Below are 24,674 nucleotides of genomic sequence, written 5' to 3' on the forward strand. Positions count from 1 at the left end.
AGAAAAAAGCCTCTATTTAAAGGTGATATTAATTGATAGTTTTTGTTACAGATACAGCATCTAGTATATGTTGCTCTCCTCGACAGATGAAGAGACCCATTTGTATAGGACTGGCCTCATGTATGTTCATTACAGTTTGCTTAAGTTTATGTTTATATTTGAAAGGCAATAAAATTAGTTTTTTTTCTGAACAATTTGACAAAAAGATGCTTCATGTTAATATGGGACTTGTAAATAAACTCATCAGAGATACCTGGTTTAAAATTTATACTGACACCAGAAGTGTTTTTGGTCTATGAAAAGACTCATTAGTGATGCTACAATAAAAAAATGTAAAAAAGCAGGTCTCTGCAAAGAGTAAACTTTTCGTTTTGATGTAACGTTGACATTCTATTTAAAAGATTAAAATCTGAAAAATTTAAACAGAAAAAAGCCTCTATTTATAGGTGATATTAATTGATAGTTTTTGTTACAGATACAGCATCTAGTATATGTTGCTCTCCTCAACAGATGAAGAGACCCATTTGTATAGGACTGGCCACATGTATGTTCATTACAGTTTGCTTAAGTTTATGTTTATATTTGAAAGGCAATAAAATTAGTTTTTTTTCTGAACAATTTGACAAAAAGATGCTTTATGTTAATATGGGACTTGTAAATAAACTCATCAGAGATACCTGGTTTAAAATTTATATTGACGCCAGACGTGTGTTTGGTCTATGAAAAGACTCATTAGTGATGCTTCAATTAAAAAATGTAAAAAAGTAGATCTCTGCTAAGAGCAAACTTTTCGTTTTGATGTAACGTTGACATGCTAATTTAAAGATTAAAATCTGAAAAATTGAAACAGAAAAAAGCCTCTATTTAAAGGTGATATTAATTGATAGTTTTTGTTACAGATACAGCATCTAGTATATGTTGCTCTCCTCGACAGATGAAGAGACCCATTTGTATAGGACTGGCCACATGTATGTTCATTACAGTTTGCTTAAGTTTATGTTTATATTTGATAGGCAATAAAATTAGTTTTTTTTTCTGAACAATTTGACAAAAAGATGCTTCATGTTAATATGGGACTTGTAAATAAACTCAGCATAGAAACCTGGTTTAAAACTTATATTGACGCCAGACATGTGTTTGGTCTACAAAAGACTCATTAGTGATGCTACAATTAAAAAATGTAAAAAAAGCAGATCTCTGCAAAGAGCAAACTTTTCGTTTTGATGTAACGTTGACATTCTATTTAAAAGATTAAAATCTGAAAAATTGAAACAGAAAAAACCCTCTATTTAAAGGTGATATTAATTGATAGTTTTTGTTACAGATACAGCATCTAGTATATGTTGCTCTCCTCGACAGATGAAGAGACCCATTTGTATAGGACTGGCCACATGTATGTTCATTACAGTTTGCTTAAGTTTATGTTTATATTTGAAAGGCAATAAAATTAGTTTTTTTTCTGAACAATTTGACAAAAAGATGCTTCATGTTAATATGGGACTTGTAAATAAACTCATCAGAGATACCTGGTTTAAAATTTATATTGACGCCAGACGTGTGTTTGGTCTACAAAAGACTCATTAGTGATGCTACAATTAAAAAATGTAAAAAAGCAGATCTCTGCAAAGAGCAAACTTTTCGTTTTGATGTAACGTTGACATTCTATTTAAAAGATTAAAATCTGAAAAATTGAAACAGAAAAAAGCCTCTATTTATAGGTGATATTAATTGATAGTTTTTGTTACAGATACAGCATCTAGTATATGTTGCCCTCCATGACAGATGAAGAGACCCATTTGTATAGGACTGGCCTCATGTATGTTCATTACAGTTTGCTTAAGTTTATGTTTATATTTGATAGGCAATAAAATTAGTTTTTTTTCTGAACAATTTGACAAAAAGATGCTTCATGTTAATATGGGACTTGTAAATAAACTCATCAGAGATACCTGGTTTAAAATTTATATTGACGCCAGACGTGTGTTTGGTCTATGAAAAGACTCATTAGTGATGCTACAATTAAAAAATGTAAAAAAGCAGATCTCGGCAAAGAGCAAACTTTTCGTTTTGATGTAACGTTGACATGCTACTTTAAAGATTAAAATCTGAAAAATTGAAACAGAAAAAAGCCTCTATTTAAAGGTGATATTAATTGATAGTTTTTGTTACAGATACAGCATCTAGTATATGTTGCCCTCCTCGACAGATGAAGAGACCCATTTGTATAGGACTGGCCTCATGTATGTTCATTACAGTTTGCTTAAGTTTATGTTTATATTTGATAGGCAATAAAATTAGTTTTTTTTTCTGAACAATTTGACAAAAAGATGCTTCATGTTAATATGGGACTTGTAAATAAACTCAGCATAGAAACCTGGTTTAAAACTTATATTGACGCCAGACGTGTGTTTGGTCTACAAAAGACTCATTAGTGATGCTACAATTAAAAAATGTAAAAAAGCAGATCTCTGCAAAGAGCAAACTTTTCGTTTTGATGTAACGTTGACATTCTATTTAAAAGATTAAAATCTGAAAAATTGAAACAGAAAAAACCCTCTATTTAAAGGTGATATTAATTGATAGTTTTTGTTACAGATACAGCATCTAGTATATGTTGCTCTCCTCGACAGATGAAGAGACCCATTTGTATAGGACTGGCCTCATGTATGTTCATTACAGTTTGCTTAAGTTTATGTTTATATTTGAAAGGCAATAAAATTAGTTTTTTTTCTGAACAATTTGACAAAAAGATGCTTCATGTTAATATGGGACTTGTAAATAAACTCATCAGAGATACCTGGTTTAAAATTTATACTGACACCAGAAGTGTTTTTGGTCTATGAAAAGACTCATTAGTGATGCTACAATAAAAAAATGTAAAAAAGCAGGTCTCTGCAAAGAGTAAACTTTTCGTTTTGATGTAACGTTGACATTCTATTTAAAAGATTAAAATCTGAAAAATTGAAACAGAAAAAAGCCTCTATTTATAGGTGATATTAATTGATAGTTTTTGTTACAGATACAGCATCTAGTATATGTTGCTCTCCTCAACAGATGAAGAGACCCATTTGTATAGGACTGGCCACATGTATGTTCATTACAGTTTGCTTAAGTTTATGTTTATATTTGAAAGGCAATAAAATTAGTTTTTTTTCTGAACAATTTGACAAAAAGATGCTTTATGTTAATATGGGACTTGTAAATTAACTCATCAGAGATACCTGGTTTAAAATTTATATTGACGCCAGACGTGTGTTTGGTCTATGAAAAGACTCATTAGTGATGCTTCAATTAAAAAATGTAAAAAAGTAGATCTCTGCTAAGAGCAAACTTTTCGTTTTGATGTAACGTTGACATGCTAATTTAAAGATTAAAATCTGAAAAATTGAAACAGAAAAAAGCCTCTATTTAAAGGTGATATTAATTGATAGTTTTTGTTACAGATACAGCATCTAGTATATGTTGCTCTCCTCGACAGATGAAGAGACCCATTTGTATAGGACTGGCCACATGTATGTTCATTACAGTTTGCTTAAGTTTATGTTTATATTTGATAGGCAATAAAATTAGTTTTTTTTTCTGAACAATTTGACAAAAAGATGCTTCATGTTAATATGGGACTTGTAAATAAACTCAGCATAGAAACCTGGTTTAAAACTTATATTGACGCCAGACGTGTGTTTGGTCTACAAAAGACTCATTAGTGATGCTACAATTAAAAAATGTAAAAAAGCAGATCTCTGCAAAGAGCAAACTTTTCGTTTTGATGTAACGTTGACATTCTATTTAAAAGATTAAAATCTGAAAAATTGAAACAGAAAAAAGCCTCTATTTATAGGTGATATTAATTGATAGTTTTTGTTACAGATACAGCATCTAGTATATGTTGCCTTCCACGACAGATGAAGAGACCCATTTGTATAGGACTGGCCTCATGTATGTTCATTACAGTTTGCTTAAGTTTATGTTTATATTTGATAGGCAATAAAATTAGTTTTTTTTCTGAACAATTTGACAAAAAGATGCTTCATGTTAATATGGGACTTGTAAATAAACTCATCAGAGATACCTGGTTTAAAATTTATATTGACGCCAGACGTGTGTTTGGTCTATGAAAAGACTCATTAGTGATGCTACAATTAAAAAATGTAAAAAAGCAGATCTCTGCAAAGAGCAAACTTTTCGTTTTGATGTAACGTTGACATGCTACTTTAAAGATTAAAATCTGAAAAATTGAAACAGAAAAAAGCCTCTATTTAAAGGTGATATTAATTGATAGTTTTTGTTACAGATACAGCATCTAGTATATGTTGCCCTCCTCGACAGATGAAGAGACCCATTTGTATAGGACTGGCCTCATGTATGTTCATTACAGTTTGCTTAAGTTTATGTTTATATTTGATAGGCAATAAAATTAGTTTTTTTTTCTGAACAATTTGACAAAAAGATGCTTCATGTTAATATGGGACTTGTAAATAAACTCAGCATAGAAACCTGGTTTAAAACTTATATTGACGCCAGACGTGTGTTTGGTCTACAAAAGACTCATTAGTGATGCTACAATTAAAAAATGTAAAAAAGCAGATCTCTGCAAAGAGCAAACTTTTCGTTTTGATGTAACGTTGACATTCTATTTAAAAGATTAAAATCTGAAAAATTGAAACAGAAAAAACCCTCTATTTAAAGGTGATATTAATTGATAGTTTTTGTTACAGATACAGCATCTAGTATATGTTGCTCTCCTCGACAGATGAAGAGACCCATTTGTATAGGACTGGCCTCATGTATGTTCATTACAGTTTGCTTAAGTTTATGTTTATATTTGAAAGGCAATAAAATTAGTTTTTTTTCTGAACAATTTGACAAAAAGATGCTTCATGTTAATATGGGACTTGTAAATAAACTCATCAGAGATACCTGGTTTAAAATTTATACTGACACCAGAAGTGTTTTTGGTCTATGAAAAGACTCATTAGTGATGCTACAATAAAAAAATGTAAAAAAGCAGGTCTCTGCAAAGAGTAAACTTTTCGTTTTGATGTAACGTTGACATTCTATTTAAAAGATTAAAATCTGAAAAATTGAAACAGAAAAAAGCCTCTATTTATAGGTGATATTAATTGATAGTTTTTGTTACAGATACAGCATCTAGTATATGTTGCTCTCCTCAACAGATGAAGAGACCCATTTGTATAGGACTGGCCACATGTATGTTCATTACAGTTTGCTTAAGTTTATGTTTATATTTGAAAGGCAATAAAATTAGTTTTTTTTCTGAACAATTTGACAAAAAGATGCTTTATGTTAATATGGGACTTGTAAATAAACTCATCAGAGATACCTGGTTTAAAATTTATATTGACGCCAGACGTGTGTTTGGTCTATGAAAAGACTCATTAGTGATGCTTCAATTAAAAAATGTAAAAAAGTAGATCTCTGCTAAGAGCAAACTTTTCGTTTTGATGTAACGTTGACATGCTAATTTAAAGATTAAAATCTGAAAAATTGAAACAGAAAAAAGCCTCTATTTAAAGGTGATATTAATTGATAGTTTTTGTTACAGATACAGCATCTAGTATATGTTGCTCTCCTCGACAGATGAAGAGACCCATTTGTATAGGACTGGCCACATGTATGTTCATTACAGTTTGCTTAAGTTTATGTTTATATTTGATAGGCAATAAAATTAGTTTTTTTTTCTGAACAATTTGACAAAAAGATGCTTCATGTTAATATGGGACTTGTAAATAAACTCAGCATAGAAACCTGGTTTAAAACTTATATTGACGCCAGACGTGTGTTTGGTCTACAAAAGACTCATTAGTGATGCTACAATTAAAAAATGTAAAAAAGCAGATCTCTGCAAAGAGCAAACTTTTCGTTTTGATGTAACGTTGACATTCTATTTAAAAGATTAAAATCTGAAAAATTGAAACAGAAAAAAGCCTCTATTTAAAGGTGATATTAATTGATAGTTTTTGTTACAGATACAGCATCTAGTATATGTTGCTCTCCTCGACAGATGAAGAGACCCATTTGTATAGGACTGGCCTCATGTATGTTCATTACAGTTTGCTTAAGTTTATGTTTATATTTGAAAGGCAATAAAATTAGTTTTTTTTCTGAACAATTTGACAAAAAGATGCTTCATGTTAATATGGGACTTGTAAATAAACTCATCAGAGATACCTGGTTTAAAATTTATATTGACGCCAGACGTGTGTTTGGTCTACAAAAGACTCATTAGTGATGCTACAATTAAAAAATGTAAAAAAGCAGATCTCTGCAAAGAGCAAACTTTTCGTTTTGATGTAACGTTGACATTCTATTTAAAAGATTAAAATCTGAAAAATTGAAACAGAAAAAAGCCTCTATTTATAGGTGATATTAATTGATAGTTTTTGTTACAGATACAGCATCTAGTATATGTTGCCCTCCACGACAGATGAAGAGACCCATTTGTATAGGACTGGCCTCATGTATGTTCATTACAGTTTGCTTAAGTTTATGTTTATATTTGATAGGCAATAAAATTAGTTTTTTTTCTGAACAATTTGACAAAAAGATGCTTCATGTTAATATGGGACTTGTAAATAAACTCATCAGAGATACCTGGTTTAAAATTTATATTGACGCCAGACGTGTGTTTGGTCTATGAAAAGACTCATTAGTGATGCTACAATTAAAAAATGTAAAAAAGCAGATCTCTGCAAAGAGCAAACTTTTCGTTTTGATGTAACGTTGACATGCTACTTTAAAGATTAAAATCTGAAAAATTGAAACAGAAAAAAGCCTCTATTTAAAGGTGATATTAATTGATAGTTTTTGTTACAGATACAGCATCTAGTATATGTTGCTCTCCTCGACAGATGAAGAGACCCATTTGTATAGGACTGGCCTCATGTATGTTCATTACAGTTTGCTTAAGTTTATGTTTATATTTGATAGGCAATAAAATTAGTTTTTTTTTCTGAACAATTTGACAAAAAGATGCTTCATGTTAATATGGGACTTGTAAATATCATCAGAGATACCTGGTTTAAAATTTATATTGACGCCAGACGTGTGTTTGGTCTATGAAAAGACTCATTAGTGATGCATCAATTAAAAAATGTAAAACAGTAGATCTCTGCTAAGAGCAAACTTTTCGTTTTGATGTAACGTTGACATTCTATTTAAAAGATTAAAATCTGAAAAATTGAAACAGAAAAAACCCTCTATTTAAAGGTGATATTAATTGATAGTTTTTGTTACAGATACAGCATCTAGTATATGTTGCTCTCCTCGACAGATGAAGAGACCCATTTGTATAGGACTGGCCTCATGTATGTTCATTACAGTTTGCTTAAGTTTATGTTTATATTTGAAAGGCAATAAAATTAGTTTTTTTTCTGAACAATTTGACAAAAAGATGCTTCATGTTAATATGGGACTTGTAAATAAACTCATCAGAGATACCTGGTTTAAAATTTATACTGACACCAGAAGTGTTTTTGGTCTATGAAAAGACTCATTAGTGATGCTACAATAAAAAAATGTAAAAAAGCAGGTCTCTGCAAAGAGTAAACTTTTCGTTTTGATGTAACGTTGACATTCTATTTAAAAGATTAAAATCTGAAAAATTGAAACAGAAAAAAGCCTCTATTTATAGGTGATATTAATTGATAGTTTTTGTTACAGATACAGCATCTAGTATATGTTGCTCTCCTCAACAGATGAAGAGACCCATTTGTATAGGACTGGCCACATGTATGTTCATTACAGTTTGCTTAAGTTTATGTTTATATTTGAAAGGCAATAAAATTAGTTTTTTTTCTGAACAATTTGACAAAAAGATGCTTTATGTTAATATGGGACTTGTAAATAAACTCATCAGAGATACCTGGTTTAAAATTTATATTGACGCCAGACGTGTGTTTGGTCTATGAAAAGACTCATTAGTGATGCTTCAATTAAAAAATGTAAAAAAGTAGATCTCTGCTAAGAGCAAACTTTTCGTTTTGATGTAACGTTGACATGCTAATTTAAAGATTAAAATCTGAAAAATTGAAACAGAAAAAAGCCTCTATTTAAAGGTGATATTAATTGATAGTTTTTGTTACAGATACAGCATCTAGTATATGTTGCTCTCCTCGACAGATGAAGAGACCCATTTGTATAGGACTGGCCACATGTATGTTCATTACAGTTTGCTTAAGTTTATGTTTATATTTGATAGGCAATAAAATTAGTTTTTTTTTCTGAACAATTTGACAAAAAGATGCTTCATGTTAATATGGGACTTGTAAATAAACTCAGCATAGAAACCTGGTTTAAAACTTATATTGACGCCAGACGTGTGTTTGGTCTACAAAAGACTCATTAGTGATGCTACAATTAAAAAATGTAAAAAAGCAGATCTCTGCAAAGAGCAAACTTTTCGTTTTGATGTAACGTTGACATTCTATTTAAAAGATTAAAATCTGAAAAATTGAAACAGAAAAAACCCTCTATTTAAAGGTGATATTAATTGATAGTTTTTGTTACAGATACAGCATCTAGTATATGTTGCTCTCCTCGACAGATGAAGAGACCCATTTGTATAGGACTGGCCTCATGTATGTTCATTACAGTTTGCTTAAGTTTATGTTTATATTTGAAAGGCAATAAAATTAGTTTTTTTTCTGAACAATTTGACAAAAAGATGCTTCATGTTAATATGGGACTTGTAAATAAACTCATCAGAGATACCTGGTTTAAAATTTATATTGACGCCAGACGTGTGTTTGGTCTACAAAAGACTCATTAGTGATGCTACAATTAAAAAATGTAAAAAAGCAGATCTCTGCAAAGAGCAAACTTTTCGTTTTGATGTAACGTTGACATTCTATTTAAAAGATTAAAATCTGAAAAATTGAAACAGAAAAAAGCCTCTATTTATAGGTGATATTAATTGATAGTTTTTGTTACAGATACAGCATCTAGTATATGTTGCCCTCCACGACAGATGAAGAGACCCATTTGTATAGGACTGGCCTCATGTATGTTCATTACAGTTTGCTTAAGTTTATGTTTATATTTGATAGGCAATAAAATTAGTTTTTTTTCTGAACAATTTGACAAAAAGATGCTTCATGTTAATATGGGACTTGTAAATAAACTCATCAGAGATACCTGGTTTAAAATTTATATTGACGCCAGACGTGTGTTTGGTCTATGAAAAGACTCATTAGTGATGCTACAATTAAAAAATGTAAAAAAGCAGATCTCTGCAAAGAGCAAACTTTTCGTTTTGATGTAACGTTGACATGCTACTTTAAAGATTAAAATCTGAAAAATTGAAACAGAAAAAAGCCTCTATTTAAAGGTGATATTAATTGATAGTTTTTGTTACAGATACAGCATCTAGTATATGTTGCTCTCCTCGACAGATGAAGAGACCCATTTGTATAGGACTGGCCTCATGTATGTTCATTACAGTTTGCTTAAGTTTATGTTTATATTTGATAGGCAATAAAATTAGTTTTTTTTTCTGAACAATTTGACAAAAAGATGCTTCATGTTAATATGGGACTTGTAAATATCATCAGAGATACCTGGTTTAAAATTTATATTGACGCCAGACGTGTGTTTGGTCTATGAAAAGACTCATTAGTGATGCATCAATTAAAAAATGTAAAACAGTAGATCTCTGCTAAGAGCAAACTTTTCGTTTTGATGTAACGTTGACATTCTATTTAAAAGATTAAAATCTGAAAAATTGAAACAGAAAAAACCCTCTGTTTAAAGGTGATATTAATTGATAGTTTTTGTTACAGATACAGCATCTAGTATATGTTGCTCTCCTCGACAGATGAAGAGACCCATTTGTATAGGACTGGCCTCATGTATGTTCATTACAGTTTGCTTAAGTTTATGTTTATATTTGAAAGGCAATAAAATTAGTTTTTTTTCTGAACAATTTGACAAAAAGATGCTTCATGTTAATATGGGACTTGTAAATAAACTCATCAGAGATACCTGGTTTAAAATTTATACTGACACCAGAAGTGTTTTTGGTCTATGAAAAGACTCATTAGTGATGCTACAATAAAAAAATGTAAAAAAGCAGGTCTCTGCAAAGAGTAAACTTTTCGTTTTGATGTAACGTTGACATTCTATTTAAAAGATTAAAATCTGAAAAATTGAAACAGAAAAAAGCCTCTATTTATAGGTGATATTAATTGATAGTTTTTGTTACAGATACAGCATCTAGTATATGTTGCTCTCCTCGACAGATGAAGAGACCCATTTGTATAGGACTGGCCACATGTATGTTCATTACAGTTTGCTTAAGTTTATGTTTATATTTGAAAGGCAATAAAATTAGTTTTTTTTCTGAACAATTTGACAAAAAGATGCTTCATGTTAATATGGGACTTGTAAATAAACTCATCAGAGATACCTGGTTTAAAATTTATATTGACGCCAGACGTGTGTTTGGTCTATGAAAAGACTCATTAGTGATGCTTCAATTAAAAAATGTTAAAAAGTAGATCTCTGCTAAGAGCAAACTTTTCGTTTTGATGTAACGTTGACATGCTAATTAAAAGATTAAAATCTGAAAAATTGAAACAGAAAAAAGCCTCTATTTATAGGTGATATTAATTGATAGTTTTTGTTACAGATACAGCATCTAGTATATGTTGCTCTCCTCGACAGATGAAGAGACCCATTTGTATAGGACTGGCCTCATGTATGTTCATTACAGTTTGCTTAAGTTTATGTTTATATTTGAAAGGCAATAAAATTAGTTTTTTTTCTGAACAATTTGACAAAAAGATGCTTCATGTTAATATGGGACTTGTAAATATCATCAGAGATACCTGGTTTAAAATTTATATTGACGCCAGACGTGTGTTTGGTCTATGAAAAGACTCATTAGTGATGCATCAATTAAAAAATGTAAAACAGTAGATCTCTGCTAAGAGCAAACTTTTCGTTTTGATGTAACGTTGACATTCTATTTAAAAGATTAAAATCTGAAAAATTGAAACAGAAAAAACCCTCTATTTAAAGGTGATATTAATTGATAGTTTTTGTTACAGATACAGCATCTAGTATATGTTGCTCTCCTCGACAGATGAAGAGACCCATTTGTATAGGACTGGCCTCATGTATGTTCATTACAGTTTGCTTAAGTTTATGTTTATATTTGAAAGGCAATAAAATTAGTTTTTTTTCTGAACAATTTGACAAAAAGATGCTTCATGTTAATATGGGACTTGTAAATAAACTCATCAGAGATACCTGGTTTAAAATTTATACTGACACCAGAAGTGTTTTTGGTCTATGAAAAGACTCATTAGTGATGCTACAATAAAAAAATGTAAAAAAGCAGGTCTCTGCAAAGAGTAAACTTTTCGTTTTGATGTAATGTTGACATTCTATTTAAAAGATTAAAATCTGAAAAATTGAAACAGAAAAAAGCCTCTATTTATAGGTGATATTAATTGATAGTTTTTGTTACAGATACAGCATCTAGTATATGTTGCTCTCCTCGACAGATGAAGAGACCCATTTGTATAGGACTGGCCACATGTATGTTCATTACAGTTTGCTTAAGTTTATGTTTATATTTGAAAGGCAATAAAATTAGTTTTTTTTCTGAACAATTTGACAAAAAGATGCTTCATGTTAATATGGGACTTGTAAATAAACTCATCAGAGATACCTGGTTTAAAATTTATATTGACGCCAGACGTGTGTTTGGTCTATGAAAAGACTCATTAGTGATGCTTCAATTAAAAAATGTTAAAAAGTAGATCTCTGCTAAGAGCAAACTTTTCGTTTTGATGTAACGTTGACATGCTAATTAAAAGATTAAAATCTGAAAAATTGAAACAGAAAAAAGCCTCTATTTATAGGTGATATTAATTGATAGTTTTTGTTACAGATACAGCATCTAGTATATGTTGCTCTCCTCGACAGATGAAGAGACCCATTTGTATAGGACTGGCCACATGTATGTTCATTACAGTTTGCTTAAGTTTATGTTTATATTTGAAAGGCAATAAAATTAGTTTTTTTTCTGAACAATTTGACAAAAAGATGCTTTATGTTAATATGGGACTTGTAAATAAACTCATCAGAGATACCTGGTTTAAAATTTATATTGACGCCAGACGTGTGTTTGGTCTATGAAAAGACTCATTAGTGATGCTTCAATTAAAAAATGTAAAAAAGTAGATCTCTGCTAAGAGCAAACTTTTCGTTTTGATGTAACGTTGACATTCTATTTAAAAGATTAAAATCTGAAAAATTGAAACAGAAAAAAGCCTCTATTTAAAGGTGATATTAATTGATAGTTTTTGTTACAGATACAGCATCTAGTATATGTTGCTCTCCTTGACAGATGAAGAGACCCATTTGTATAGGACTGGCCTCATGTATGTTCATTACAGTTTGCTTAAGTTTATGTTTATATTTGAAAGGCAATAAAATTAGTTTTTTTTCTGAACAATTTGACAAAAAGATGCTTCATGTTAATGTGGGACTTGTAAATAAACTCATCAGAGATACCTGGTTTAAAATTTATATTGACGCCAGACGTGTGTTTGGTCTATGAAAAGACTCATTAGTGATGCTTCAATTAAAAAATGTAAAAAAGTAGATCTCTGCTAAGAGCAAACTTTTCGTTTTGATGTAACGTTGACATTCTATTTAAAAGATTAAAATCTGAAAAATTGAAACAGAAAAAAGCCTCTATTTATAGGTGATATTAATTGATAGTTTTTGTTACAGATACAGCATCTAGTATATGTTGCCCTCCTCGACAGATGAAGAGACCCATTTGTATAGGACTGGCCTCATGTATGTTCATTACAGTTTGCTTAAGTTTATGTTTATATTTGATAGGCAATAACACAGTGTAGATACTATTCTGTACGCTATCCGGAAGTCGCGATTTTCGAAGCGAGAACTTTTTGGATAGCATGTGAAATTTGATGGATATACTGAATTAAACGGTAAGTGGATCATCTGTGCATTGCTTAATGATTAATTCAGCTGACATCGATATTCTCAAGTGGTTTAGAATTAAATTTAGCACATTCATTATTCGTATCTCTGTCTTAATCAATAGATTTTCAAGTGCATCACTGAGGACAATCAGTCTGTGAACCTAAAAACAATCTTTTTACCCTCTTAGTGTACAAATTAACGTAAATACCAGACTTAATTAACTAAATGAAATATATTTCAAGTGGTGGTAAAAGTTTCAACCAGATCTTTGAAGCCAGAAATAAGAAAATAACACTTGTTTGAATTTCTCACTGTACGATCAGTCTCGCTTGTATATTTTGAAACTGTATGATCAGTCTTTATTTAACTGTATTCTAGTAGTGATTTCAAAGTTATTTAGAAGGTGTAATTTTTCTAAATAGCACAAATATATTTCAATAAATTCACATCCTGAAAACTTATATGAAACATGTTTAGCTTAATAGGGTGTACTCGACTTACTACATCAGTATAAGGATGTTTAAATGTTGTTAAAACAAGAGGAAGGTTTGTTGTATGTATAAGTTTCGGTGTGTCCTCCGTTATACTTAAAATTTTACAAACGCACAGATTTAATTGTAATACAAAAATGCATGTATTTACACACATTCGAGGCCGTACTGTAGCCTATAATTGATCACAGTTAATTCACTTTGTTTTGGGAGTAGAGCTATTTCTGTGACACCCAATTGTTCAACACTTTGTGGGGGTTTATAATGATAATGAAGTCCGTCTCTCCGTTCGTTCGTTGGACAGTTATATTATGTTTGGCCGGTTTTGTAAGTGCATCTCCTCATTTACCACTTAATGTACAATGGGGTTTCCAGCCATTTTTAAATGGAGAGAGGGTCCAATCCAGGAGAAAAGGGGATTCCAAATATATGTTCCCATACAAATGCATTGGTAGTTAAAAAGGGTTTTAATCCGCCGGATCTCATTTTTTTTTATCCGTCACTGATATGACTATTAATTAATCTCTCCCGGATTCCTTATCATAAATTATAATGACTGTAGTGTGCACCGTCTATTTCGAATTTAAGTAAACATCTTTTATGGGGGTTCTTTGTATAAGATACGGACTTTGCATTATATGGGGCACCTATCAGGTATTTCCAACAGCACCTCCTAAACCTATTATTAAAGTTCTGAAATTGCTCAATTTTAATCAATTAATGCAAATATGTACCTTATATTTCGATTTTTAGGCGAAAATATTTTTCATGTTTTTATATCTAAAATGCGGACTTTGCCATAGCTTTATATTGGGCGTATCTATTTTATATCCACAAATTCCTTCAGACACTTAACTTTATGCATCTGTTTTTAGATTCTTTATCATTTAATTCAATTGTGCACCTCTTATTTTGATTTTTTGTGTATGATTCACATAGACCACTTTCGAGTTCATCCGTCACCGGAAAAAACTTGTCAATTATACGCGCCTTTATCATCGTCATTTGTGCGTTTAGGGGCGTCGTCACTTCCTTCCAATGTTGAGCGAGTGGTTGGAAAACTATAATTCGATATTGTACGAATTATTCGGCAAATTGAATTCTCAAAATTGACAATCAACACTGCTGTCATTAGGGAAATGTCAGTAAGTACCTACAGAGCAACCATTATTTCTAGTTTATCCTGCACAAAGACGATCACTAAGACGCTTGATGAACATAAATAGTGCAGGGATACAGGCGAGCCCCTCTATCTGGTAAATGACGTCATAAAGGCGTGTATAATTGACGAGTTTTTGCCGGTGACAGATGAACTCGAAAGTGGTCTATTGGGGAATTATGAATTTATTGTCCTTCTTAATTTCAGCAGGTATTAGCTTGAAGTTTTTTGTTCGGACATTTGTAGAAGATGAAACAAGTGTTGCCACTTTCAACTTTAATTCTTCTGAATCATGACAAATTATGCAATGATCTACCAGTTCTGCAAAATCTCTTGACCGCACATTTGTGCAATAAAAACAGCAAAACTATGTCATTGGATTATCATGAAAAGGAAATATATCTTTTGTATACTTGAATGCATTACAGCATTTATATTGATTTGAAGTTAACATGTACATTTCATTAACAATTTTCAAATAACAAAGTCAGTAGATATTAATAATGTGCCTCCTTTTCACCCCATCCCAAAGTTTTTCTCAGGGTCGACTAATACCAACTTTTAACCTGAATGTTTCGACGGACGGTGTACATAGTCTTTTAAAATTTTATAGCTAAAAAGATAACTGCAACGATACACTATTACAAAGTCCACAAGCAAATCATGTATTGCTTTTTAGGCGTTTGATTTTAAACAAGACTGACGGAACAAAAATACAATTATTTTGCAGTCTACAAAAATCATCATATCTATATTTATATTGTCTGATGAATGATATTACACTTTAAAGTTCCCTGGACAGTTCATAATATCATATAGATACGTAGATACCTTCAAATTGCCTTTGTTTTTTTCTTCAAAATCACGACTGGTCATACAGTAAAAAAAATTGAAATCGCTACTAGAATACAGTCAGTTATAGACTGATCGTACAATTATTTATTTTGGGATCCTCAAGGAAAACATATTTTTTATGGGAAATACGAATGTTCTACTTAAATACGAAACGAATATTGAAACAGTATATATTGAACTTTAAACTGATGCAAATATTTGCAATAAAAGGTTATTTGTTTTGTGATACGAGAGCAAAATTGTTCATCGATTTCACTTTTTTCTATCAAGTTGGTATGATGCACACGTATATTTTATGTTCTAGTGCATGTTTTTGTTAAAGTTACACATATTTAGGATGCTTTACATACCTTGAAGATGTTCAAAGCACTTTATAGATATAGGTGTAAGCAAATGATGAGAAAAGTCACCGTAGGCAAAACCGTCCTGTTAGCCAGTTGGTAGTCATCGCTTCGAAAATCGCGACTTCCGGATAGCGTACAGAATAGTATCTACACTGTGAATAAAATTAGTTTTTTTTTCTGAACAATTTCACAAAAAGATGCTTCATGTTAATATGGGACTTGTAAATAAACTCATCAGAGATACCTGGTTTAAAATTTATATTGACGCCAGACGTGTGTTTGGTCTATGAAAAGACTCATTAGTGATGCTTCAATTAAAAAATGTAAAAAAGTAGATCTCTGCTAAGAGCAAACTTTTCGTTTTGATGTAACGTTGACATTCTATTTAAAAGATTAAAATCTGAAAAATTGAAACAGAAAAAAGCCTCTATTTATAGGTGATATTAATTGATAGTTTTTGTTACAGATACAGCATCTAGTATATGTTGCTCTCCTCGACAGATGAAGAGACCCATTTGTATAGGACTGGCCTCATGTATGTTCATTACAGTTTGCTTAAGTTTATGTTTATATTTGATAGGCAATAAAATTAGTTTTTTTTTCTGAACAATTTGACAAAAAGATGCTTCATGTTAATATGGGACTTGTAAATAAACTCATCAGAGATACCTGGTTTAAAATTTATATTGACGCCAGACGTGTGTTTGGTCTATGAAAAGACTCATTAGTGATGCTACAATTAAAAAATGTAAAAAAGCAGATCTCTGCAAAGAGCAAACTTTTCGTTTTGATGTAACGTTGACATTCTATTTAAAAGATTAAAATCTGAAAAATTGAAACAGAAAAAACCCTCTATTTAAAGGTGATATTAATTGATAGTTTTTGTTACAGATACAGCATCTAGTATATGTTGCTCTCCTCGACAGATGAAGAGACCCATTTGTATAGGACTGGCCTCATGTATGTTCATTACAGTTTGCTTAAGTTTATGTTTATATTTGAAAGGCAATAAAATAAGTTTTTTTTCTGAACAATTTGACAAAAAGATGCTTCATGTTAATATGGGACTTGTAAATAAACTCATCAGAGATACCTGGTTTAAAATTTATATTGACGCCAGACGTGTGTTTGGTCTATGAAAAGACTCATTAGTGATGCTTCAATTAAAAAATGTAAAAAAGTAGATCTCTGCTAAGAGCAAACTTTTCGTTTTGATGTAACGTTGACATTCTATTTAAAAGATTAAAATCTGAAAAATTGAAACAGAAAAAAGCCTCTATTTATAGGTGATATTAATTGATAGTTTTTGTTACAGATACAGCATCTAGTATATGTTGCTCTCCTCGACAGATGAAGAGACCCATTTGTATAGGACTGGCCTCATGTATGTTCATTACAGTTTGCTTAAGTTTATGTTTATATTTGATAGGCAATAAAATTAGTTTTTTTTTCTGAACAATTTGACAAAAAGATGCTTCATGTTAATATGGGACTTGTAAATATCATCAGAGATACCTGGTTTAAAATTTATATTGACGCCAGACGTGTGTTTGGTCTATGAAAAGACTCATTAGTGATGCATCAATTAAAAAATGTAAAACAGTAGATCTCTGCTAAGAGCAAACTTTTCGTTTTGATGTAACGTTGACATTCTATTTAAATGATTAAAATCTGAAAAATTGAAACAGAAAAAAGCCTCTATTTAAAGGTGATATTAATTGATAGTTTTTGTTACAGATACAGCATTTAGTATATGTTGCTCTCCTTGACAGATGAAGAGACCCATTTGTGTAGGACTGGCCTCATGTATGTTCATTACAGTTTGCTTAAGTTTATGTTTATATTTGATAGGCAATAAAATTAGGTTTTTTTTCTGAACAATTTCACAAAAAGATGCTTCATGTTAATATGGGACTTGTAAATAAACTCATCAGAGATACCTGGTTTAAAATTTATATTGACGCCAGACGTGTGTTTGGTCTACAAAAGACTCATTAGTGATGCTACAATTAAAAAATGTAAAAAAGCAGATCTCTGCAAAGAGCAAACTTTTCGTTTTGATGTAACGTTGACATTCTATTTAAAAGATTAAAATCTGAAAAATTGAAACAGAAAAAAGCCTCTATTTAAAGGTGATATTAATTGATAGTTTTTGTTACAGATACAGCATCTAGTATATGTTGCCCTCCTCGACAGATGAAGAGACCCATTTGTATAGGACTGGCCTCATGTATGTTCATTACAGTTTGCTTAAGTTTATGTTTATATTTGATAGGCAATAAAATTAGTTTTTTTTTCTGAACAATTTGACAAAAAGATGCTTTATGTTAATATGGGACTTGTAAATAAACTCATCAGAGATACCTGGTTTAAAATTTATATTGACGCCAGACGTGTGTTTGGTCTACAAAAGACTCATTAGTGATGCTACAATTAAAAAATGTAAAAAAGCAGATCTCTCCAAAGAGCAAACTTTTCGTTTTGCTGTAACGTTGACATTCTATTTAAAAGATTAAAATCTGAAAAATTGAAACAGAAAAAAGCCTCTATTTAAAGGTGATATTAATTGATAGTTTTTGTTACAGATACAGCATCTAGTATATGTTGCCCTCCTCGACAGATGAAGAGACCCATTTGTATAGGACTGGCCTCATGTATGTTCATTACAGTTTGCTTAAGTTTATGTTTATATTTGATAGGCAATAAAATTAGTTTTTTTTCTGAACAATTTGACAAAAAGATGCTTCATGTTAATATGGGACTTGTAAATATCATCAGAGATACCTGGTTTAAAATTTATATTGACGCCAGACGTGTGTTTGGTCTATGAAAAGACTCATTAGTGATGCTACAATTAAAAAATGTAAAAAAGCAGATCTCTGCAAAGAGCAAACTTTTTGTTTTGATGTAACGTTGACATTCTATTTAAAAGATTAAAATCTGAAAAATTGAAACAGAAAAAAGCCTCTATTTATAGGTGATATTAATTGATAGTTTTGGTTACAGATACAGCATCTAGTATATGTTGCCCTCCTCGACAGATGAAGAGACCCATTTGAATAGGACTGGCCACATGTATGTTCATTACAGTTTGCTTAAGTTTAAGTTTATATTTCATGGGCAATAAAATTAGGTTTTTTTCTGAACAATTTGACAAAAAGATGCTTCATGTTAATATGGGACTTGTAAATAAACTCATCAGAGATACCTGGTTTAAAATTTATATTGACGCCAGACGTGTGTTTGGTCTATGAAAAGACTCGTTAGTGATGCTACAATTAAAAAATGTAAAAAAGCAGATCTCTGCAAAGAGCAAACTTTTCGTTTTGATGTAACGTTGACATTCTATTTAAAAGATTAAAATCTGAAAAATTGAAACAGAAAAAAGCCTCTATTTATAGGTGATATTAATTGATAGTTTTTGTTACAGATACAGCATCTAGTATATGTTGCTCTCCTCGACAGATGAAGAGACCCATTTGTATAGGACTGGCCACATGTATGTTCATTACAGTTTGCTTAAGTTTATGTTTATATTTGAAAGGCAATAAAATTAGTTTTTTTTCTGAACAATTTGACAAAAAGATGCTTTATGTTAATATGGGACTTGTAAATAAACTCATCATAGAAACCTGGTTTAAAATTTATATTGATGCCAGACGTGTGTTTGGTCTACAAAAGACTCATTAGTGATGCTACAATAAAAAAATGTTAAAAGCAGATCTCTGTAAAGAGCAGACTTTTGGTTTTGATGTAAGGTTGACATTCTATTTAAAAGATTGAAATCTGAAAAATTGAAACAGAAAAAAGCCTCTATTTATAGGTGATATTAATTGATAGTTTTTGTTACAGATACAGCATCTAGTATATGTTGCTCTCCTCAACAGATGAAGAGACCCATTTGTATAGGACTGGCCTCATGTATGTTCATTACAGTTTGCTTAAGTTTATGTTTATATTTGAAAGGCAATAAAATTAGTTTTTTTTCTGAACAATTTGACAAAAAGATGCTTCATGTTGATATGGGACTTGTAAATAAACTCATCATAGAAACCTGGTTTAAAATTTATATTGACACCAGACGTGTGTTTGGTCTACAAAAGACTCATTAGTGATGCTACAATAAAAAAATGTTAAAAGCAGATCACTTTTGGTTTTGATGTAACGTTGACATTCTATTTAAAAGATTAAAATCTGAAAAATTGAAACAGAAAAAAGCCTCTATTTATAGGTGATATTAATTGATAGTTTTTGTTACAGATACAGCATCTAGTATATGTTGCTCTCCTCGACAGATGAAGAGACCCATTTGTATAGGACTGGCCTCATGTATGTTCATTACAGTTTGCTTAAGTTGATGTTTATATTTGAAAGGCAATAAAATTAGTTTTTTTCTGAACAATTTGACAAAAAGATGCTTTATGTTAATATGGGACTTGTAAATAAACTCATCAGAGATACCTGGTTTAAAATTTATACTGACGCCAGAAGTGTGTTTGGTCTATGAAAAGACTCATTAGTGATGCTACAATAAAAAAATGTTAAAAGCAGATCTCTGCAAAGAGCAGACTTTTGGTTTTGATGTAACGTTGACATTCTATTTAAAAGATTAAAATCTGAAAAATTGAAACAGAAAAAAGCCTCTATTTAAAGGTGATATTAATTGATAGTTTTTGTTACAGATACAGCATCTAGTATATGTTGCCCTCCTCAAAAGATAAAGACTCATAATTATAGGACTGGCCACATGTAAGTTATCACAGTTTGCTTAAGTTTATGTTTATATTTGATAGGCAATAGAATTAGTTTTTTTTCTGAACAATTTGACAAACAAATGCTTCATGTTAATATGGGACTTGTAAATAAACTCATCGTAGATATCCTGGATTTTTAAGATAATACTTATGCCAGACAGGTGTTTTGTCTACAAAAGACTCATTAGTGATGGTACAATCAAAAAATGTTAAAACAAACTTTATGTCTTGATGTAAAGTTGACATGCTTATTAAAAGATTAAATTCTGAAAAATTGAAACAGCAAATAGCCTTTTTTTAAAGGTGATATTAATTGATAGTTTTTGTTACAGATACAGCATTTAGTATATGTTGCCCTCCTGATAGATGAAGACTCATTTGTATAGGACTGGCCACATGTAAGTCATTACAGTTTGCTTAAGTTTATGTTTATATTTGATAGGCAATAAAATTAGTTTTTTTTCTGAACAATTTGGCAAAAAGATGCTTCATGTTAATATGGGACTTGAAAATAAACTCATCATAGATACCTGGTTTAAAATTTATACTGATGCCAGACCCGTGTTTGGTCTACAAAAGAATCATTAGTGATGCTACAATAAAAAAATGTTTTCAAACTTTAGGTTTTGATGTTATGTTGACATGCTAATTAAGAGATTAAATTCTGTAATTGTTTTTTTAGTTTGCATTCTGAAAATAAAGATAATGCAATATTACCATAGGAACTCCCTGTGTGGCTTCAACTGCCAATTTTAATGTGAAGTTTCATGAAAAATTATATCCAAGAACAGAAAGTTCATTTGCACTTTTTTATTCAAAGGTAATAAAAATAGGGGTTTGCAGCATATTTTCAACATTTACATGTATATGCCCTGATCTTCTAAGAGTTTAAACTTATATTGAAATTCTATACTAGACCTACCTACAGTTTTCCCCGTGAACAAAAGTTTGAAATTTTAACAAATTTGTCTAACATTTCTTTTATTCAATTAATAACTGTAATAAGAATGTAAAGTACCGGTAGTTTTAAATATTATAACTTGTCTCTAATTTAGAAATTGACATATAAAAACATGCATCACATTAATTTCTGAATTGATTGTTTTTGTTACAGATGCAACTTATGAGATGTTTGAGTCATAAAAGGTGCAGCATAGCAGCAGCAACCCAGCAGAAGATTTATAATTGAGTTGTGATGAGACAGTTTAATATTTTAGATAATAAAAATCATTTATGTTTAAAATATCAGATGATAATTTGCCAAGTGCTCTCTATATGACTGCAAAGATATAACATGCATAATTAAGAATTTACTGGTTTTGTAAACCTCTTTTCCAGTATTCACAAGTAGTTTCTGATTGTCAATTTAGATATTTACTTATTAACCTAAATTTTGTTATTAAGTCCATTTGATAACTATTATTAAGTAATTGGAACAATAAGATTTTATTTAGATATTTATATTGAAATTTTTATTATTTATGTTCCAGATATATACATCAGACAATTTTGGTTTACAAGCAATTTCAATTTTTGAAATTTGAAATGAAAATATTTAATGATTTATATCCAAAAAATCAATTGAACAATAGTGTTGGTTGCAATAAATGCAGCTCTTCATACTATCTTTAAATTGCAAATTTAGATAATATTTAAATTTGACATTTTACCATATCTGCAAATTTTTAATTCTGGTATAAATGATGAGTTTATATAAAATATTCTGTATCATCTTTTGAGTCGGAACACCCAAATAAATTCAAATTTTGTGAAATATTTTTCCTGTTGTATCTATCATTGCTTTATTTTGTAAGATAATAACAAAAATGTATATGTAGTGTAAACAATTTTGTTAAATATATTTCAAATTAAAATTTCAAAAGAAAAATATATTTCAAATTAAAATTTTAAAAGAAATCAATTTATGGTTTAGTTCATGCACCCTAGAATTTATATCTGAAAAGTTTTGTTGTGAACTAAGGAAATATCATTTCAGAAGTACATTTCGCTTGCATGGTATAATCTTCACTAACATTTAACATTGTGGGTTTTGGAGTTACTGAGGTAGTTCTTATTGGTGTGTTTCTTGTTTTTTCTATAGAGGAATCTATAGTTTCTTTGTCTTCAGGATATGGTTTTGTCATTCAAAGGGAATGTCAATGTAATTCTGAAATGATATACATTTGGTAATTTATTGTCATTGAAAAAGAAACAATATAAGTGCATGAACATTTGAACTGTGAAGATAAAATATTTAAACTTAATAATTTATAATTTTTTAAATCGATTTTGGAAATTGATTGTATCAAAATTAAATTGTATTTGTCACCATTTGATGGATGGAAATTGAAAATTTGAAAAACTGGATTTAATTTTTGGTTTGACATTTTAGCACAAGTGAAAACAAATTTCTAAATATAAATTTATGCTTCATTAAAATGTTTGGTTAAATGGATCTGCAATATCACTGATGGTTAACAGGGTTATATAATCCACTCATAAATATATAGTGTTATATATAGTTTAGTTTAGTATATAATGGATCCTGTTTATGTTCTATTAAAAATATTGATGTATTATGAATCTTGTTCTTAAATTTAACATGTAAGATGCCAGAGATCCCCTTTGTTATAAAGGGTTGCCCCTGCATCAGTGTCTTACTTATAATACTGTATTATACTGAATGATAAATTAGCTCGGTGGGTAGATGATAACAATGTTCTAGCATAGGAATTGTTTGTAGTACAATTGAACAATTATCTACTCTTACTAATTTGATAGAAATAGTTATCAAAGGCGTGTTTCGTCTTCCTTAAGGTTCCACTAAAGTCAAAATATAGGACACTTCATAAACATCTAAACTTTGCCTGTATTTTTCAACCTATAATGAATAAAGTCATAAACTATGAAAACATATGTTCATTAAAACATACTTTACATATACACACTGTGTAAATTGTAAATAAACTTGAAATTGTTATGTTGTGGCCAGGCCGGTTCTTGGGGTGAACACTAAATTTTCAAAAAAATCTGCAGGCCTGCAAGACGACTTAATTTGCTTAAAATTGGTATGGACGAATACTATTACATGTAATGCAGGGCAAGCCATTGTTGATTTTTTATAAAATGTATTGATTTTCGAGTTTCAGTTAATTTCATGTATCTAAGTGAACGAATATGGAAGGTACAATACAGAAATTGGACAAATATGCCATTAAAACATATGTATGTGACAAATCAGCATTAGCTTGCCCTGCATTACATGTTACAGTATTCATCCATACCAATTTTAAGCAAATTAAGTCGTCTTGCAGGCCTGCAGATTTTTTTGAAAATTTAGTGTTCACCCCAAGAACCGGTTTGGCCACAACATAATAATTTCAAGTTTATTTACAATTTACACTGTGTGTATATGTAAAGTATGTTTTAATGAACATATGTTTGCATAGTTTATGACTTTATTCATTATAGGTTGAAAAATACAGGCAAAGTTTAGATGTTTATGAAGTGTCCTATATTTTAACTTTAGTGGAACCTTAAAACACTTCCATAATCAACTTTTTGTGGCTTTATTAATTTTTTAAAAGGCTTACACCACTTTGGAAAGAGATGTTATGGTATTAACTAAATATAATTGGTGCTGTTCAGACTTTTAATTCTGCCAATTAGTATTAAGTCCATTTTTACAAATATGTCAGAACATAACACATTCTTAGACTGCCAAATAGAAATTGGTTTAAAAAACCTGAAATATATTATATACTGATGTTATTATGACAAACTATGAAAAGTGCAACAACTTTTTTTAAGTTGTTGCACTTTTCATATGAAAACAAAGTGTTATGGTGAACAATTTTGACCACCATCTATTCCTAATTCAGCTGCATTTGTTAATTGTATTTGTCATAAGTTTTAAATGAGCATTTAGACTCTAAATGCAAAAGCCGTTGCATATTCAGAAAATAGATCATTAGGGATGGTAACAGCCAAGCATAAACCTTTTGGAGGTGTTTATTTCAATGTATTTATGAAATTATATGAAAGTTTGGTTTTCCTTGAAATAGAATATGAAAAGGCTATGGGTGTAAAA

The 24,674-nt window shown here is 30.3% G+C and overlaps 2 long non-coding RNA genes across 2 annotated transcripts in view; both read left to right on the forward strand.

Annotated features, from left to right (window-relative positions):
• Window positions 1-3,939, forward strand: part of LOC134715869 (uncharacterized) — a 54,602-nt gene extending 50,663 nt beyond the window's left edge. The window contains exon 4 of the long non-coding RNA XR_010106810.1: window positions 3,868-3,939. This is a non-coding gene — a long non-coding RNA (uncharacterized LOC134715869). The remainder of the gene's footprint in view (window positions 1-3,867) is intronic.
• A 16,274-nt stretch (window positions 3,940-20,213) lies between these two features.
• On the forward strand, window positions 20,214-22,098 carry LOC134714152 (uncharacterized). Its single transcript, XR_010106501.1, has 3 exons — window positions 20,214-20,579; window positions 20,917-20,982; window positions 21,699-22,098. It is a non-coding gene; the product is annotated as an uncharacterized LOC134714152 (long non-coding RNA).
• Window positions 22,099-24,674: the final 2,576 nt, after the last annotated feature.

Source organism: Mytilus trossulus, chromosome 4 (genome assembly GCF_036588685.1).
Source record: "Mytilus trossulus isolate FHL-02 chromosome 4, PNRI_Mtr1.1.1.hap1, whole genome shotgun sequence".
NCBI classification, from domain to species: Eukaryota; Metazoa; Mollusca; class Bivalvia; order Mytilida; family Mytilidae; genus Mytilus; species Mytilus trossulus.